Here is a 5,283-nt window from a genome sequence, read left to right as displayed (position 1 = left end):
TTTCCATATCTTCCACCCCTAATGTTGAGTGTGGTCATGAGGAGGTCTACTTGGATTGCAGTCACACATGCTCTCCAGGCCATGTTTCTTTTGAGAAGAAAGAAAAACTCCAGAGTAGATGGGCAAAGAGGGATCCTTTCTGACATTCTTGCATGGCAGGTAATCACAGCTCTTGAGGAATTGCAGAACATAACAACATAAACTAAAATGAAACAGTGAGAATGTATCAATTCTCCTTCTGAAACATGGACAGAAGGGGTGGGTGCAATGGGAATTTCAGCTACAGTTTTATCTCTCCCACATACTTTGAAATTCATCTAAGTTAGTGGACATCACGAATGAAAAAAATCATGATTTATATGAAAAATGCCCTTCACTCACCAGCATAAATGCACTGTCCAAGTCCTGTTTTTATTTTTATTACTAGTAGCATTAAAAAATGGTGGCACAGCTTTTCCGTGATGGCTGCACATTTTAGGTTAATACTTTACTTTGGAAAGAGACCAATGTGATGTGAACTGAGCCTTGCTTTGTGTGTTTTCCTCAGCATAGATGCATGGGATATCAAAGTTAGCCTAAAAAGATATTCTGACGAAACCAGGCATTTTCCTTTTATAAAGAAGAGCAGACACAAACACACACGCAGATAAACACACACACACACACACACACACACACACACAGAGCAAATGTTAAAACTAGGTAGCTCAAATTATGGGATGTTTTCAGATAGATAAAGCGTTGAAAATAGACGAGGGTAACAAATGGAACGGAAGGACATCTAAATAGATTGTGAAATTCTGTGGCTGATAAGAACCTCTTCTGGAAGTATCCTAAATTTCACAGCTTGTTGAATTTCAAGGAAGAAAAATTAGGGGTCTGAAAACAGGAGTCTCACCTGGACATTGTGCTAAGAAGTTTATGCTCTGAAAGTGCAATGGAACCCCCCATGAATATAGATCCAAAGGAATTAAAGAGAGATGTTTCTTCCTTTGTTTTCCCTTTGACAGTTTTGACCCAGCTGTCAAAAGATGAAATGTCAATGGAAAACAAAGAGTCACAAAGCCTGCTCAGGAAAAGCAGGTGGCAAGTTGCTCACTTCCTTTAATTTCTGCCTCTACCTCTGCCTCCTCCTCATAACTGGCTTTCTCTGAGTCTTCTCCCACCCAATCCTCACTTTTGGGAAAACAGAATATCAACATCTGGGTTTTGAACGGCAGGCATCCTTTGGCATTGGTGTTCTGGACTGGGCTGCTCAAGGTGTTTTGCATGGGACATGCACTAATGGATGCCAAATGAGCTGGTACAATGGAATGGTGGGACATGTGAACCTGCCCTCTGAGACCTGCTAGCAGTTCTTCATTATGAGTGATCAGTTCTCAGTATTGAAGGGAATTCGATTATTTCAGTAATCGACAAAAGCTATTGTAAACAATGGTTCTTTTCTCAATTCAGCTTCATTCTTTTCTGAGAAGCATCCGCTTTAATAACAATGCTGGAGAAGAGATTTTTTTTGCTGAGAAGGGTAATCTGCCTGGTGGATATGATCTCCTCAACTTGGTCACCTTCCCCAATGGATCATTCCAGAGAATCCAAGTTGGAAGAGTGGACTCCGACACCTCTGTGGAGGGTGGGTTCTCCATCAATGGAAGTGCCATTGTGTGGAATCAAAAGCTATGCCAACAGTACACTGGTGAGGTGAGACAGAGTTTTTGGAAGGAAGACTGAAACAGCTGGGGACCACCTGAGAAGTCGCACTGCAGCTATTTCCAGTCCACTTGTCTTTTCCCTTGTGTATTCGCAGGTTTTGCCCAGGTCCACCTGTGTGGAGAGCTGCTGACCTGGGCAGAGCATGGCCGTCCAGGAGGGGAAACCAGTGTGCTGTTATGATTGCATTGGATGCCCCCAAAGGAGGATTTCAACCCGGATAGGTAGGTTCTTAGGGATTCAAAGGTAGATATTCAGGTCTAATGTAATTTCTGTCAGTTTCGTATAGCAGACATACATTTTTTTCCACCATGGAAAGCAACCATCGCACATGTTCCTTGTGAGATGTCTCTTGAATGATATGATAGTAATGAACCTTTTCTGTGTATTCTAGTAACGTGGAGATTTGCTTCTCACTTTCAGATGCAGAACAATGCGAGATTTGCCCAGAAGAACAATATCCAAATGAGAAGCTGGACCAGTGTATTCCCAAGGAAATCAGCTACCTGTCCTACAAGGAGCCCTTGGGAGTAGCTCTGGCATCCTCAGCTCTTGCCCTTTCTGTATTCACAGTGGTCCTGCTCATGACTTTCAGCCTGCACTGGGACACCCCCATTGTTAAGGCCAACAACTGGAACATCACATGTGCCCTGCTTGCCTCCCTGCTGCTCTGCTTCCTGTGCTCCTTCCTCTTCATTGGGAAGCCTGGCAAGGTGACCTGCCTTCTGAGGCAAACCATTTTTGGCCTTGTCTTCTCCAACTCTGTGTCCTGTGTGTTAGCAAAAACCATCACTGTGGTCTTGGCCTTCATGGTCACCAAGACTGGAAACAGGATGAGGAAGTGGGTGGGGAAGAGACTGGTGTTCTCAGTCATTGTTCTTTCTTCAATCACTCAGGCTGGCATCCGTGTGGTTTGGCTGGCAACTTCTTCTCCCTTCCCAGAATTTGATTTGCACTCCCAGGCTGATGCAATCATAATTCAATGCAACGAAGGCTCATCTCTCATGTTCTCCATAGTCCTAGTCTAAATGGGTGTTCTGGCCACCATCAGCTTCACGGTGGCCTTTCTTGCCAGGAAGTTGCCTGGCACCTTTAACGAAGCCAAGCTGATCACCTTCAGCATGTTGGTCTTCTGCAGTGTGTGGGTGTCCTTTGTGCCCACCTTCCTGAGCACCAAGGGGAAGTACATGGTGGCCGTAGAGGTCTTCTCCATCCTGGCCTCTGGTGCTGGCTTGCTGGGTTGCATCTTCTTCCCTAAGTTTTACATTATCATGCTAAGACCTGAGCTTAACGGGAGAGATCAGCTGGTCAGGAAAAGGTGTGGTTAGAAGTGAGAAGCCCAGTGTTATCATCTTTGGAGAGGCACTTCTTTGAAACCTAGTCACACTCAAATACAATAATACAGTCTTTCAGATACTCTGGACTCAGATCATGTAAGGAAGGCCTCATGGTGCAAAAGAGGACGTTGAATGATTGCCAGAAACAGATGGCCAGGTAGTGAAGGTGTTGTAAGGAGTCACATGGCCTGCACAGCTGTCCCAGTGGGGATAGTTGCTTCTGCAACCTGCTGCATTTGATCCTTGCCTTGCCAAGTCTTGCCTTGCCATTTTGCTTCAGTAATGCATGTTTTTCTGTTAGCTACAGCATGTTCCAGCTCTTGTATCTCACCTCATCCTTTCTAGAACTCATTCCTGTCAAGCCTTGTTGTATCATACTATACTGTGCGTATCTTGCCTTGCCTTTATCTGTCTTGCTGCCTTGATCCACCATGGCTCCTATTTCCTCACCTTGAACTGGCCTGACCTTCATTCACCTGACTATGACTTGGACTTTTTTATTGGAGTTTGGATGCTGTTTGGACCCTGCCCTGCCTCAGGTTCTGTTGCCCAGAGGCACAAAGCCATTTTTGCTGAACCACACACAGCCAAAGATCCACAAAAGCAGCATAAATAGATGTCAAGTTGCAAAAGGGGACAATCTGATTTCCTATTCCATTCTTGCTTAAGAGTGGTAGAACAACTTTGACCTATTTGCGTCTCTCAAACCTGTTCTTGTTACACTTTCACAGGGTTTGTTAGTTTCATTTTTTTAAGCAACCCAATAATCAAGCCTCTTCGGGTGGTTAGAAGAAAGCATAATCTGGGAGGTCAAACATCAGCATGATTTGTGTGGTTGGAAGGGATCTCCTTGTAATTTGGGGCCTTCTCAAGGCTTTTGAGGTGAAAAATGAGACGTGTGTGTTGTGCGCTGGAAAGTTGTCTCTGACTTATGGCAACCCTATGAATGAAAGCCCTTCAAAATATCTTGTCTTTGTCACCCCATTCAGTTCTTCCAAGTTCAAGGATGTGGCTTCTTTTGTGGACTCAATCCACCTCATATCTGGACTTTCCTTTCATCTTCTGTCTTTAACTTTCTATACTGCATACATGCATGCACGTGTACACACACACACACACAGTGTCTAAGGCTGCTACCAAGTACCTGGACCATGGGTCCTCAAATTATGGCCCACAAGATGGATCCGGCCCACCATGCCCATTCATCTAGCCCCCCCCCCCCCGCCCATGCGTGTGCTTGCTGCACTGGCAGGAGGTGGTGGCTTGCTCACTCAGAGATGGTTTTGGACTTGTTGGTTGATCTCCCAGCAAGTTCAAAACCATCTGCGAGCGAGCAAGCTGCCGCTGCCTGCCTCCCCTGTGCATGCGTGCTCACCACTGCCTTGCAGAGCAGGCTGGAGGTGGTGGCTTGCTCACTCGGTGATGGTTTTGGACTCGCTGGGAGATCTCCGAGCAAGTGAGTGAGTTGCTGCTTTGTGCACCTAATGCCACTCATGTGTACCTGACGATGTCTCACCATCCCGTGTACCCAGGCCCCCCTCCTCACCAACCCATGCTTGTAGCCACAGCCTTTCAACTGGCCCCCTACTGAAAAAGTTTGAGGACCCCTGACCCAGACAGTCAAAATTAGTTCGTTTTCAATTTAATTTAGACACATTTGTTTCTCTCTGGCAGTTACTGAGCATTTATAGTGTTAAAAAGACATCAGCTAGCTTCTCAGCATGACATGCACCACAGAGGTCATCCTGCTGGGAATCACCAGTGACTAAAGGGTGCAGATGGCCTTCTTGGCCATCACTTTCATCATGTATCTGATCACCATATTGGGCAACCTGCTGATCATCCCATTGGTCCATTTTGATGCTCACCCTAATGTACTTCTTCCTCACTAGCTTCTCTGTCCAGAAAATGGGCTTTGTTACTTGCACTACTAACAGAAAAACTGGCACTACTGAAGCAATAGCTTTTGTCCATTATTGAAATAATCAAATTCCCTTCAATACTGAGAACTGATCACAGAGAAGATAATGCCAAACATGGTCTGCCACAGGAGGCAGGACACTTTCCCAGGCCAGCCAATGAATCGGAGGGAGCACAGAAAGCCTAGCAAAAGAGAGGAAAGGAGGACACACATAATGTTCCAGTTGTTGGCTTTGACCAGGAGAGTGTGCTGGTAGTGAATGAAGATCCACAACATGGCTATTGTGGTTGCAGAAAAAAGTATAGCACACCAAAACTG

This window comes from Varanus komodoensis, unplaced genomic scaffold, assembly GCF_004798865.1.
Source record: "Varanus komodoensis strain SLA01 unplaced genomic scaffold, ASM479886v1 scaffold188, whole genome shotgun sequence".
Lineage (NCBI taxonomy): Eukaryota > Metazoa > Chordata > Lepidosauria > Squamata > Varanidae > Varanus > Varanus komodoensis.
Note: the sequence above shows the minus strand (reverse complement) of the source record.